The sequence below is a fragment of the Scyliorhinus torazame genome, chromosome 14 (genome assembly GCF_047496885.1).
Source record: "Scyliorhinus torazame isolate Kashiwa2021f chromosome 14, sScyTor2.1, whole genome shotgun sequence".
Taxonomy (NCBI): Eukaryota; Metazoa; Chordata; class Chondrichthyes; order Carcharhiniformes; family Scyliorhinidae; genus Scyliorhinus; species Scyliorhinus torazame.
In genome coordinates, this window is record NC_092720.1 from 129,804,413 (window position 1) to 129,818,507 (window position 14,095).

Genomic DNA, 14,095 nt, shown 5'->3' on the forward strand with positions numbered 1-14,095 from the left:
GCGGCGTACTGCGCAGAAGTGGATTCTCCTCCCGGCGGCGGATGCAAATTTGGCATCAAGGTGTAGAGAATCCAGTCCCATATTTTGAATGAGAGCTGAAGAGACAGCATCCTATCTAGTCTCTCAGATAGATGACATTAAAGATCCCATGGCACTATTTGAATCAGAGCAGAGTAAATCTGGGGTCATTACCAACATTAATCCTTCAACCAACACCCCTAAACCTGATAATCAGATCATTTCATTTATTACTTTTATTGAACCTTGAGACGTACAAATTGAGCTGCAGTGTTTGCCTCATTACAACTTTTTAGAGATACTTTATTGGCTTTGAAGCACTTTTGCACATCTTAAGACCAGGAAAGTTGCTTTATGTCAAAGTTCTTTTGTGTTTTAAAAAAAAAAAGTCAGTGATAATTTGGTATCGTTCTCTGAACTTCCTTGTGTTGAGCTGTCCTTTACTTTCCTGATTCACATTAGGAATAACCACCTCGCTCAGTACAGTAACAATCACAATGGGATTTCCCATTGAAGCCACCCCACACTGCTGGAAAACCCATGGACAGGGGTGCACTGCCGGAGGGGCCAGAGAATCCCAACAGCTGGAGAATTCCAGCCAATATCTCATTTCAGGCTGGAAGGGAAAATTGACAAACCAAAAATCAAAAGCATGGATTTTTTTGGGGGGGAGAATTCAGTATTTTTCTGCGTAATAGAGAATTGTAGCTTTATGTTTTAAGTCAGACTTATGGCGAAGAGGAAAACTAAAGGCCATCATTATTAGATTGTCATCAAAAAAGTCAAATAGAGAATTCTGAGGAAACACTTTATCCAGAGTGTTGTACGAATGTGGAACTCAGTACCATAGAGAGTAGGTTAGGTGACTACTAGTATGGATGCGTTTAAGAAAGAGGAAGTTAAATATCCATTTAATGTGAAGTAAAATTGTCATAGCCCCCGAGGACACAGGCTGCTATCCTGTTTGAGGGGGATAGCTGACTGGTGATGATTTAACCTGGGGGTCACCACAACTCGGGCAAGGGGTGAGGTATTAAAAGGCTTCATGAATAACCTCAGACAGTATGTGAATTGAACCCGTGTTGTTGGCCTTGCTCTGCACCAAGAACTAGCTGTTCAGCCAAATATGAGGGCGAAGGGTATAGAGGTGTCTGCAGAATGAGTTAGATGAGGAAGGATATGTTGTATATTCGTCAGGCTGCTGAATTCTATATTCGTCTCCGAGCAATTCAGAGATTGCTCTAGGTCTACATCTTCATTTATAATACTTCAAAACACCTCATGACTTATTTCCAACACACATGATCTTTGCTAGCTCCCATGCCCTTTCAGGGATATTCAGTGGTGTCAGCTCTCTTGCTCCACTCACAGGCTTAAGCATTCAAGCAAGTGTACATGGGTCAGTGAACCAGATGAACCAATCAAACATAGAACAATTGAACTATTGAATGAGAGAAGGTGCAAATGAAATATAAACATTAACATGGGCATTTTGGGCCAGACGGTTAGTTTCTGTGCTGATCAATACAATTCTATGGAATCTCCTGATGCCCAGGATTCTCATTCTCATTCTATCCAGTCATCCCCTTCAGTATGGTTCATTGTGCCCACCCATCTCAGTTATTGCAGTCATACAATTGTGTGCAGACGACCCATTGCACCTTGTCATCTCATTGTGCCCAGTCATCTCATTAGCCCTCATCATCTCATTGCATCCGCCCACAAAAATTGGAAGAATAGATAGTGGATCGTCCCACTCCCCCACCCTATCTCCGTAACCCACCACCTAACCTGCACATCTCTGGACTGAGAGGAGAAACAGGGGAAACCCACACAGACATGGGGAGAAAGTGCAAACTCTGCACAGCGCAGTCACCCAAGACCGGAATTGAGTCCCTGGCGCTGTGAGGCAGCAGTGCTAACCACAGTGCCGTCATCCCATTGTCATTAGCCACTGCTTTGTACCCAGCTGTGTCATTGTGCCAAGCCATTCATTGTCCTCAGCCATCTCAATTGATCCATTCATTCATCTCATCATTCCTGACCATCTTAGTGTGTCCAACCTTATTCATTCATATCCCGGAGGTGAAAATTCAGACCCAAAATGTTGAACCTTTGTTTTCAGATGTCACGAATCTGAAATACTTTGTATTTTTACATCGGCTGTGCGCCCCGCCCCCCATCTCTGTTTTTTTGCTCTTATTTATTATTCAGTTGTTTAATAGGGGCCTTTCTTCAATGAAACTATCCACAGCTGAAGTCTTCAAATAACTTTTAATCAGGGCTAAGGTAAATACGATGATCTTTGGTTGAAAGAAAACAATGCATTTCAAGTTCAGGCCTATGAATGCAGGCCTCTGGCTGATAACAGACCGCATTTAACAGCATTGGACATACATACCAGTACCTCCTAGTACCAGGCAGGTAATCCGAGGGGGACATTATAATCATCAAACACCTGATCTCTGATTGGCAGATTTCACCTTATTATGCAATGGTAGTTGTAAATGAAGATAAACCTGTTGCTAAGCGATGAAGGAAAGTGGGCTTGTGTACTTATTCCATGAGTGTGTACACCTGTTGCAATTTAATGTTCAGTCTTTGTTAAAAAAAATTACCCTCGAGGCTCTCGGTGGTTTCTTAGTCACCAACTAAAAGGCAATTAGTTACTTGAAATTTAGCTCCATTGAAGCAATCATACTTATGTCGAGCAACTTTCTCCCCTTTAGCTCTGGGGACATTGGCTCAGGTCTCACCACGGCAGCTGGTGGAATTTAAATTCGACAGATAAATCTGGAATATAAAACTAGTCTCAGTAATGGTGACAACTATCATTGATCGGCAGAACGGAGTCTCACAAGCTGACTTAGAGATTGGGGCACCCTTTCAAAATGCCGTCCAGATCTCTGAGGAGCCGGTCTGGCCACCGAGTCAACTCCCCAGTGCTGAAAATAATTCTAAGTGTGTGCTTGACCGGGGAGAAACCCCCCCAGAGTACAAAAGATCGCACCCCTTATGTAAGACCCAAATAGGCAGCCCTTCTTGGACTGACAGGAGATGTTTAACGTTTTGTTTTTAACTTTTAAATTTGATCAACATACTTTTATACCTTTTGTAGAAATATTTGTACCTTATATGACTTTCCAGAGAACGCTTATATGGGTAAGATGGGTATAGAGGGATATGGGCCAAATGCGGGCAATTGGGACTAGCTTAGTGGTAAAATCTGGGCGGCATGGACAAGTTGGGCTGAAGGGCCTGTTTCCATGCTGCAAACCTCTATGACTCTATGTCAGCCATGGCTCAGTCGATAACACATTCATGTCTGACCCAGAGGCTGTAGGGTTGAAGCTACGCTTGAGAGAATAGAGCCCATAATCCAGGCTGCCACGTGCAGAACTGAGGGAGTGCAGCACTGTCAGAGGTGCCACCTTTCATCTGAGACATTAAATTGAGGTCCCATCCGCCCTCTCGGGTGAACGTAAAGGTTTCTATTTGAAGAAGACGTTGGGTAGTTCCCCCTGATGCCCTTTCCAATATTCATCCCTTAAGCAACATCACATTGTTTGTAGGAGCCTGCTCTGTGCTCATTGTCTACATTGATTATGCTTTAAACAATAACTTCATTAACTGTCAAGCGCTCATGGGCGTCTTGAGGTTCTGAAATGTGCATTTTTTTTTGTAAGATCCATTTCTTTATGTCATAAATACTGCATTGTAAAACAGAACCACTCTACGTCACCAGGCAGCGCGCCACTGTGTGTCTTTAGAGGTTAAACAGAAATTAGGCCTGGCCAACTTTCCCTGTGAAGTGAGAAATACATTGACTGTGTTTCATTGGCAGAGATGATGTGTGGTTGAAGACTTCCAAATGAGCTCATTTTAATGTTCCAGGAATACACAACCTGTTCTACTCCTCACTGTGTGAATTCTGTGAATGCATGGAGATTAATAATATCACACTGACTCCCAATCTGAGAGACAAAACAAACAGCCAAGTTTCTGTTCCCATTTTGTCATTTATTAGGTGGCCCAGCAGGGTGCAGCTGGAGGAGATGACTGGGTGGTGTCTGAGAGAAGGACTGGGTGGTGTCTGAGAGAAGGACTGGGTGGTGTCTGAGAGAAGGACTGGGTGCAGCCTGAGAGAAGGACTGGGTGGTGCTTGAGGGAAGGACTGGGTGGTGTCTGAGAGAAGGACTGGGTGATGGCTGAGAGAAGGACTGGGTGGTGTCTGAGAGAAGGACTGGGCGCAGTCTGAGGGAAGGACTGGGTGGTGTCTGAGAGAAGGACTGGGTGGTGTCTGGGGGAAGGACTAGGCGCAGTCTGAGGGAAGGACTGGGTGGTGTCTGAGAGAAGGACTGGATGGTGTCTGAGAGAAGGACTGGGTGATGGCTGAGAGAAGGACTGGGTGGTGTCTGAGAGAAGGACTGGGTGGTGTCTAAGAGAAGGACTGGGTGGTGTCTGCGAGAAGGACGGTGCCATCTGAGAGAAGGACAGGGTGCCATCTGAGAGAAGGACTGGGTGGTGTCTGAGAGAAGGACTGGGTGGTGTCTGAGGGAAGGACTAGGCACAGTCTGAGAGAAGGACTGGGTGGTGTCTGAGAGAAGGACTGGGTGGTGTCTGAGAGAAGGACTGGGTGGTGTCTGAGGGAAGGACTGGGTGGTGTCTGAGGGAAGGACTGGGTGCCGTCTGGGGAAAGGATTGGGTGGTGTCTGAGAGAAGGACGAGGCGCAGTCTGAGGGAAGGACTGAGTGGTGTCTGAGAGAAGGACTGGGTGGTGTCTGAGAGAAGGACTGGGTAGTGTCTGAGAGAAGGACTGGGTGGTGTCTGAGAGAAGGACGAGGCGCAGTCTGAGAGAAGGACTGGGTAGTGTCTGAGAGGAGGACTGGGTGGTGTCTGAGAGAAGGACTGGGTGGTGTCTGAGAGAAGGACTGGGTGATGTCTGAGAGAAGGACTGGGCGCAGTCTGAGGGAAGGACTGGGTCGTGTCTGCGAGAAGGACGGTGCCATCTGAGAGAAGGACTGGGTGGTATCTGAGGGAAGGACTAGGCGCAGTCTGAGGGAAGGACTGGGTCGTGTCTGAGAGAAGGACTGGATGGTGTCTGAGAGAAGGACTGGGTGCAGCCTGAAAGAAGGACTGGGTGGTGCTTGAGGGAAGGACTGGGTGGTGTCTGAGAGAAGGACTGGGTGGTGTCTGAGGGAAGGACTAGGTGGTGTTTGAGAGAAGGACTGGGTGGTGTCTGAGAGAAGGACTGGGTGGTGTCTGAGAGAAGGACTGGGTGGTGTCTGAGGGAAGGACTGGGTGGTGTCTGAGAGAAGGACTAGGCGCAGTCTGAGGAAAGGACTGGGTGGTGTCTGAGGGAAGGACTAGGCGCCGTCTGAGGAAAGGACTGGGTGGTGTCTGAGAGAAGGACTGGATGGTGTCTGTGGGAAGGACTGGGTGGTGTCTGAGGAAAGGACTGGGTGGTGTCTGAGAGAAGGACTGGGTGGTGTCTGAGGGAAGGACTGGGTCGTGTCTGAGAGAAGGACTGGGTGGTGTCTGAGGGAAGGACTGGGCGCCGTCTGAGGAAAGGACTGGGTGGTGTCTGAGAGAAGGACTGGATGGTGTCTGTGGGAAGGACTGGGTGGTGTCTGAGAGAAGGACTGGGTGGTGTCTGAGGGAAGGACTGGGTCGTGTCTGAGAGAAGGACTGGGTGGTGTCTGAGGGAAGGACTGGGTCGTGTCTGAGGGAAGGACTGGGTCGTGTCTGAGAGAAAGACTGGGTGGTGTCTGAGGGAAGGACTGGGTGGTGCCTGAGAGAAGGACTGGGTGGTGTCTGAGAGAAGGACTGGGTGGTGTCTGAGGGAAGGACGAGGCGCAGTCCGAGGAAAGGACTGGGTGGTGTCTGAGAGAAGGACTGGGTGGTGTCTGAGAGAAGGACTGGGTGGTGTCTGAGGGAAGGACTGGGTCGTGTCTGAGAGAAGGACTGGGTGGTGTCTGAGGGAAGGACTGGGTCGTGTCTGAGAGAAGGACTGGGTGGTGTCTGAGGGAAGGACTGGGTGGTGTCTGAGGGAAGGACTGGGTGGTGCCTGAGAGAAGGACTGGGTGGTGTCTGAGAGAAGGACTGGGTGGTGTCTGAGGGAAGGACGAGGCGCAGTCTGAGGAAAGGACTGGGTGGTGTCTGAGAGAAGGACTGGGTGGTGTCTGAGAGAAGGACTGGGTGGTGTCTGAGAGAAGGACTGGGTGGTGTCTGAGAGAAGGACTGGGTGGTGTCTGAGGAAAGGACTGGGTGGTGTCTGAGGAAAGGACTGGGTGGTGTCTGAGAGAAGGACTGGGTGATGTCTGAGAGAAGGACTGGGTGCAGCCTGAGAGAAGGACTGGGTGCCATCTGAGAGAAGGACTGGGTGGTGTCTGAGGGAAGGACTAGGCGCAGTCTGCGGGAAGGACTGGGTCGTGTCTGAGAGAAGGACTGGATGGTGTCTGAGAGAAGGACTGGGTGCAGCCTGAGAGAAGGACTGGGTGCCATCTGAGAGAAGGACTGGGTGGTGTCTGAGAGAAGGACTGGGTGGTGTCTGAGGGAAGGACTAGGCGCAGTCTGAGGGAAGGACTGGGTGGTGTCTGAGGGAAGGACTGAGTGGTGTCTGAGGGAAGGACTAGGCACAGTCCGAGGGAAGGACTGGGCGCAGTCTGAGGGAAGGACTGGGTCGTGTCTGAGAGAAGGACTGGATGGTGTCTGAGGGAAGGACTGGGTGCAGCCTGAGAGAAGGACTGGGTGCCATCTGAGAGAAGGACTGGATGGTGTCTGAGGGAAGGACTAGGCACAGTCCGAGGGAAGGACTGGGTAGTGTCTGAGAGAAGGACTGGGTGGTGTCTGAGAGAAGGACTGGGTGGTGTCTGAGGGAAGGACTAGGCGCAGTCTGAGGGAAGGACTGAGTGGTGTCTGAGAGAAGGACTGGGTGGTGTCTGAGAGAAGGACTGGGTGGTGTCTGCGAGAAGGACGGTGCCATCTGAGAGAAGGACTGGGTGGTGTCTGAGAGAAGGACGGTGCCATCTGAGAGAAGGACTGGGTGGTGTCTCAGGGAAGGACTAGGCGCAGTCTGAGGGAAGGACTGGGTCGTGTCTGAGAGAAGGACTGGATGGTGTCTGAGAGAAGGACTGGATGGTGCCTGAGAGAAGGACTGGGTGCCGCCTGGGGAAAGGATTGGGTGGTGTCTGAGAGAAGGACTGGGTGCCATCTGAGAGAAGGACTGGGTGGTGTCTGGGGGAAGGACTAGGCGCAGTCTGAGGGCAGGACTGGGTCGTGTCTGAGAGAAGGACTGGATGGTGTCTGAGAGAAGGACTGGGTGATGTCTGAGAGAAGGACTGAGGGCAGTCTGAGGGAAGGACTGGGTCGTGTCTGAGAGAAGGACTGGGCGCAGTCTGAGGGAAGGACTGGGTGGTGTCTGCGAGAAGGACGGTGCCATCTGAGAGAAGGACTGGGTGGTGTCTGAGAGAAGGACTGCGTAGTGTCTGAGAGAAGGACTGGGTAGTGTCTGAGAGAAGGACTGGGTGGTGTCTGAGAGAAGGACTGGGTGGTGTCTGAGAGAAGGACTAGATGGTGTCTGAGGGAAGGACTGGGTGGTGTCTGCGAGAAGGACGGTGCCATCTGAGAGAAGGACTGGGTGGTGTCTGACGGAAGGACTAGGCGCAGTCTGAGGGAAGGACTGGGTCGTGTCTGAGAGAAGGACTGGGTGGTGTCTGAGAGAAGGACTGGGTGGTGTCTGAGAGAAGGACTGGGTGGTGCCTGAGGGAAGGACTGGGTGGTGTCTGAGGGAAGGACTGGGTCGTGTCTGAGAGAAGGACTGGGTGGTGTCTGAGGGAAGGACTGGGTGCAGTCTGAGGAAAGGACTGGGTGGTGCCTGAGGGAAGGACTGGGTGGTGTCTGAGGGAAGGACTGGGTGCAGCCTGAGAGAAGGACTGGGTGGTGTCTGAGAGAAGGACTGGGTGATGTCTGAGAGAAGGACTGGGTGCAGCCTGAGAGAAGGACTGGGTGCCATCTGAGAGAAGGACTGGGTGGTGTCTGGGGGAAGGACTAGGCGCAGTCTCAGGGCAGGACTGGGTCGTGTCTGAGAGAAGGACTGGATGGTGTCTGAGAGAAGGTCTGGGTGATGTCTGAGAGAAGGACTAGGCGCAGTCTGAGGGCAGGACTGGGTCGTGTCTGAGAGAAGGACTGGATGGTGTCTGAGAGAAGGTCTGGGTGCAGTCTGAGGGAAGGACTGGGTCGTGTCTGAGAGAAGGACTGGGCGCAGTCTGAGAGAAGGACTGGGTGGTGTCTGAGAGAAGGACTGGGTCGTGTCTGAGAGAAGGACTGGATGGTGTCTGAGAGAAGGACTGGGCGCAGTCTGAGGGAAGGACTGGGTGGTGTCTGAGAGAAGGACTGGATGGTGTCTGAGAGAAGGACTGGGTCGTGTCTGAGAGAAGGACTGGGTGGTGTCTGAGAGAAGGACTGGGTGGTGTCTGAGAGAAGGACTAGGCGCAGTCTGAGAGAAGGACTGGGTGGTGTCTGAGAGAAGGACTGGGTCGTGTCTGAGAGAAGGACTGGGCGCAGTCTGAGGGAAGGACTGGGTGGTGTCTGAGAGAAGGACTGGGTGGTGTCTGAGAGAAGGACTGGGTGGTGTCTGAGAGAAGGACTGGGTGGTGTCTGAGAGAAGGACTGGGCGCAGTCTGAGGGAAGGACTGGGTGGTGTCTGAGAGAAGGACTGGGTGGTGTCTGAGAGAAGGAGTGGGTGGTGTCTGAGAGAAGGACTGGGTGGTGTCTGAGAGAAGGACTGGGTGGTGTCTGAGTGAAGGACTGTGTGGTGCCTGAGAGAAGGACTGGGTGGTGTCTGAGAGAAGGACTGGGTGGTGTCTGAGAGAAGGACTGGGCGCAGTCTGAGGGAAGGACTGGGTCGTGTCTGAGAGAAGGACTGGGTGGTGTCTGAGAGAAGGACTGGATGGTGTCTGAGAGAAGGACTGGGTGGTGTCTGAGGGAAGGACTGGGTGGTGTCTGAGAGAAGGACTGGATGGTGTCTGAGAGAAGGTCTGGGTGATGTCTGAGAGAAGGACTGGGCGCAGTCTGAGGGAAGGACTGGGTCGTGTCTGAGAGAAGGACTGGGTGGTGTCTGAGAGAAGGACTGGATGGTGTCTGAGAGAAGGACTGGATGGTGTCTGAGAGAAGGACTGGGCGCAGTCTGAGAGAAGGACTGGGTAGTGTCTGAGAGAAGGACTGGGTGGTGTCTGAGAGAAGGACTGGATGGTGTCTGAGAGAAGGTCTGGGTGATGTCTGAGAGAAGGACTGGGCGCAGTCTGAGGGAAGGACTGGGTCGTGTCTGAGAGAAGGACTGGGTGGTGTCTGAGAGAAGGACTAGGCGCAGTCTGAGGGCAGGACTGGGTAGTGTCTGAGAGAAGGACTGGGTGGTGTCTGAGAGAAGGACTGGGTGGTGTCTGAGAGAAGGACTAGATGGTGTCTGAGGGAAGGACTGGGTGGTGTCTGCGTGAAGGACGGTGCCATCTGAGAGAAGGACTGGGTGGTGTCTGAGGGAAGGACTAGGCGCAGTCTGAGGGAAGGACTGGGTCGTGTCTGAGAGAAGGACTGGATGGTGTCTGAGGGAAGGACTGGGTGCAGTCTGAGGAAAGGACTGGGTGGTGCCTGAGGGAAGGACTGGGTGGTGTCTGAGGGAAGGACTGGGTCGTGTCTGAGAGAAGGACTGGGTGGTGTCTGAGGGAAGGACTGGGTGGTGCCTGAGGGAAGGACTGGGTGATGTCTGAGAGAAGGACTGGGTGCAGCCTGAGAGAAGGACTGGGTGGTTTCTGAGGGAAGGACTGGGTGCCATCTGAGAGAAGGACTGGGTGGTGTCTGGGGGAAGGACTAGGCGCACTCTGAGGGCAGGACTGGGTCGTGTCTGAGAGAAGGACTGGATGGTGTCTGAGAGAAGGTCTGGGTGATGTCTGAGAGAAGGACTGGGCGCAGTCTGAGGGAAGGACTGGGTCGTGTCTGAGAGAAGGACTGGGTGGTGTCTGAGAGAAGGACTAGGCGCAGTCTGAGAGAAGGACTGGGCGCAGTCTGAGGGAAGGACTGGGTGGTGTCTGAGAGAAGGACTGGGTCGTGTCTGAGAGAAGGACTGGATGGTGTCTGAGAGAAGGACTGGGTGCCATCTGAGAGAAGGACTGGATGGTGTCTGAGGGAAGGACTAGGCACAGTCCGAGGGAAGGACTGGGTAGTGTCTGAGAGAAGGACTGGGTGGTGTCTGAGAGAAGGACTGGGTGTCATCTGAGAGAAGGACTGGATGGTGTCTGAGGGAAGGACTAGGCACAGTCCGAGGGAAGGACTGGGTAGTGTCTGAGAGAAGGACTGGGTGGTGTCTGAGAGAAGGACGGTGCCATCTGAGAGAAGGACTGGGTGGTGTCTGAGAGAAGGACGGTGCCATCTGAGAGAAGGACTGGGTGGTGTCTCAGGGAAGGACTAGGCGCAGTCTGAGGGAAGGACTGGGTCGTGTCTGAGAGAAGGACTGGATGGTGCCTGAGAGAAGGACTGGGTGCCGCCTGGGGAAAGGACTGGGTCGTGTCTGAGAGAAGGACTGGATGGTGTCTGAGGGAAGGACTGGGTCGTGTCTGAGAGAAGGACTGGATGGTGTCTGAGAGAAGGTCTGGGTGCAGCCTGAGAGAAGGACTGGGTGGTGTCTGAGGGAAGGACTAGGCACAGTCCGAGGGAAGGACTGGGTGGTGTCTGAGAGAAGGACTGGGTGGTGTCTGAGAGAAGGACTGGGTGGTGTCTGAGAGAAGGACTGGGTGGTGTCTGCGAGAAGGACGGTGCCATCTGAGATAAGGACTGGGTGGTGTCTGAGGGAAGGACTGGATGGTGTCTGCGAGAAGGACGGTGCCATCTGAGATAAGGACTGGGTGGTGTCTGCGAGAAGGACGGTGCCATCTGAGAGAAGGACTGGGTGCAGCCTGAGAGAAGGACTGGGTGGTGTCTGCGAGAAGGACGGTGCCATCTGAGAGAAGGACTGGGTGGTGTCTGAGGGAAGGACTAGGCGCAGTCTGTGGGAAGGACTGGGTGGTGTCTGAGAGAAGGACTGGGTGGTGTCTGAGGGAAGGACTGGGTGGTGTCTGAGAGAAGGACTGGGTGGTGTCTGAGGGAAGGACTGGGTGGTGCCTGAGGGAAGGACTAGGCGCAGTCTGAGGGAAGGACTGGGTGGTGTCTGTGGGAAGGACTGGGTGGTGTCTGCGAGAAGGACTGAGTGGTGTCTGCGAGAAGGACTGGGTGGTGTCTGAGAGAAGGACTGGGTGGCGTCTGTGGGAAGGACTGGGTGGTGTCTGAGGGAAGGACTGGGTGGTGTCTGCGAGAAGGACTGAGTGGTGTCTGAGGGAAGGACTGGATGGTGTCTGAGAGAAGGACTGGGTGGTGTCTGTGGGACGGACTGGGTGGTGTCTGAGGGAAGGACTAGGCGCAGTCTGAGGGAAGGACTGGGTGGTGTCTGTGGGAAGGACTGGGTGGTGTCTGCGAGAAGGACTGAGTGGTGTCTGCGAGAGGAACTGGGTGGTGTCTGAGCGAAGGACTGGGTGGTGTCTGTGGGAAGGACTGGGTGGTGTCTGAGGGAAGGACTGGGTGGTGTCTGCGAGAAGGACTGAGTGGTGTCTGAGGGAAGGACTGGATGGTGTCTGAGAGAAGGACTGGGTGGTGTCTGGGGGAAGGACTAGGCGCAGTCTGAGGGAAGGACTGGGTCGTGTCTGAGAGAAGGACTGGGTGGTGTCTGAGAGAAGGACTGGGTGGTGTCTGAGGGAAGGACTGGGTGGTGTCTGAGGGAAGGACTGGGTGGTGTCTGAGAGAAGGACTGGGTGGTGTCTGAGAGAAGGACTGTGTGGTGTCTGAGAGAAGGACTGGGTGGTGTCTGAGAGAAGGATTGGGTGGTGTCTGAGAGAAGGACTGGGTGGTGTTTGAGAGAAGGACTGGGTGGTGTCTGAGAGAAGGACTGGGTGGTGTCTGAGAGAAGGACTGGGTGGTGTCTGAGAGAAGGACTGGATGGTGTCTGAGAGAAGGACTGGGTGATGTCTGAGAGAAGGACTGGGTGCCATCTGAGAGAAGGACTGGGTGGTGTCTGTGAGAAGGACTGGGTGGTGTCTGAGAGAAGGACTGGGTGGTGTCTGAGAGAAGGACTAGGTGGTGCCTGAGAGAAGGACTGGGTGCCATCTGAGAGAAGGACTGGGTGGTGTCTGGGGGAAGGACTAGGCGCAGTCTGAGGACAGGACTGGGTCGTGTCTGAGGGAAGGACTGGGTGATGGCTGAGAGAAGGACTGGGCGCAGTCTGAGGGAAGGACTGGGTCGTGTCTGAGAGAAGGACTGGGTGGTGTCTGAGAGAAGGACTGGGTGGTGTCTGAGAGAAGGACTGGGTGGTGTCTGAGAGAAGGACCGGGTGGTGTCTGAGGGAAGGACTGGGTCGTGTCTGAGAGAAGGACTGGGTGGTGTCTGAGAGAAGGACTGGGTGGTGTCTGAGAGAAGGACTGGGTGGTGTCTGAGAGAAGGACTGGGTGGTGTCTGAGGGAAGGACTGGGTCGTGTCTGAGGGAAGGACTGGGTCGTGTCTGAGAGAACGACTAGGTGGTGTCTGTGAGAAGGACTGGGTGGTGTCTGAGAGAAGGACTGGGTGGTGTCTGAGAGAAGGACTGGGTGGTGCCTGAGAGAAGGACTGGGTGCCATCTGAGAGAAGGACTGGGTGGTGTCTGGGAGAAGGACTAGGCGCAGTCTGAGGGAAGGACTGGGTCGTGTCTGAGGGAAGGACTGGGTGATGTCTGAGAGAAGGACTGGGCGCAGTCTGAGGGAAGGACTGGGTCGTGTCTGAGAGAAGGACTGGGTGGTGTCTGAGGGAAGGACTGAGTGGTGTCTGAGGGAAGGACTAGGTGGTGTCTGAGGGAAGGACTGGGTGGTGTCTGAGAGAAGGACTGGGTGGTGTCTGAGAGAAGGACTGGGTGGTGTCTGAGAGAAGGACTGGGTGATGTCTGAGAGAAGGACTGGGTGGTGTCTGAGAGAAGGACTGGGTGGTGTCTGAGAGAAGGACTGGGTGGTGTCTGAGAGAAGGACTGGGTGGTGTCTGAGAGAAGGACTGGGTGGTGTCTGAGAGAAGGACTGGGCACAGTCTGAGAGAAGGACTGGGTGGTGTCTGAGAGAAGGACTGGGTGGTGTCTGAGAGAAGGACTGGGTGGTGTCTGAGGGAAGGACTGGGTCGTGTCTGAGAGAAGGACTGGGTGGTTTCTGAGAGAAGGACTGGGCGCAGTCTGAGGGAAGGATTGGGTCGTGTCTGAGAGAAGGACTGGGTGGTGTCTGAGAGAAGGACTGGGTGGTGTCTGAGAGAAGGACTGGGTGGTGTCTGAGAGAAGGACTGGGCACAGTCTGAGAGAAGGACTGGGTGGTGTCTGAGGGAAGGACTGGGTGGTGTCTGAGAGAAGGACTGGGTGGTGTCTGAGAGAAGGACTGGGCACAGTCTGAGGGAAGGACTGGGTCGTGTCTGAGAGACGGACTGGGTCGTGTCTGAGAGAAGGACTGGGTGGTGTCTGAGAGAAGGACTGGGTGGTGTCTGAGAGAAGGACTGGGTGGTGTCTGAGAGAAGGACTGGGCACAGTCTGAGGGAAGGACTGGGTGGTGTCTGAGAGAAGGACTGGGTGATGTCTGAGAGTAGGACTGGGTCGTGTCTGAGAGAAGGACTGGGTGGTGTCTGAGAGAAGGACTGGGTGGTGTCTGAGGGAAGGACTGGATGGTGTCTGAGAGAAGGACTGGGTGGTGTCTGAGAGAAGGACTGGGTGGTGTCTGAGGGAAGGACTGGGTGGTGTCTGAGAGAAGGACTGGGCGCAGTCTGAGGGAAGGACTGGGTGGTGTCTGAGGGAAGGACTGGGTGGTGTCTGAGAGAAGGACTAGGCGCAGTCTGAGAGAAGGACTGGGTGGTGTCTGAGAGAAGGACTGGATGGTGTCTGAGAGAAGGACTTGGTGTCATCTGAGAGAAGGACTGGATGGTGTCTGAGGGAAGGACTAGGCACAGTCCGAGGGAAGGACTGGGTAGTGTCTGAGAGAAGGACTGGGTGGTGTCTGAG

At 53.6% G+C, this 14,095-nt stretch overlaps 1 protein-coding gene across 7 annotated transcripts in view; it reads left to right on the top strand.

Moving 5' to 3' along the window:
* dzip1l (DAZ interacting zinc finger protein 1-like) overlaps nt 1-14,095 on the top strand; it is a 368,643-nt gene that overhangs the window by 266,477 nt on the left and 88,071 nt on the right. The window lies entirely within an intron of this gene.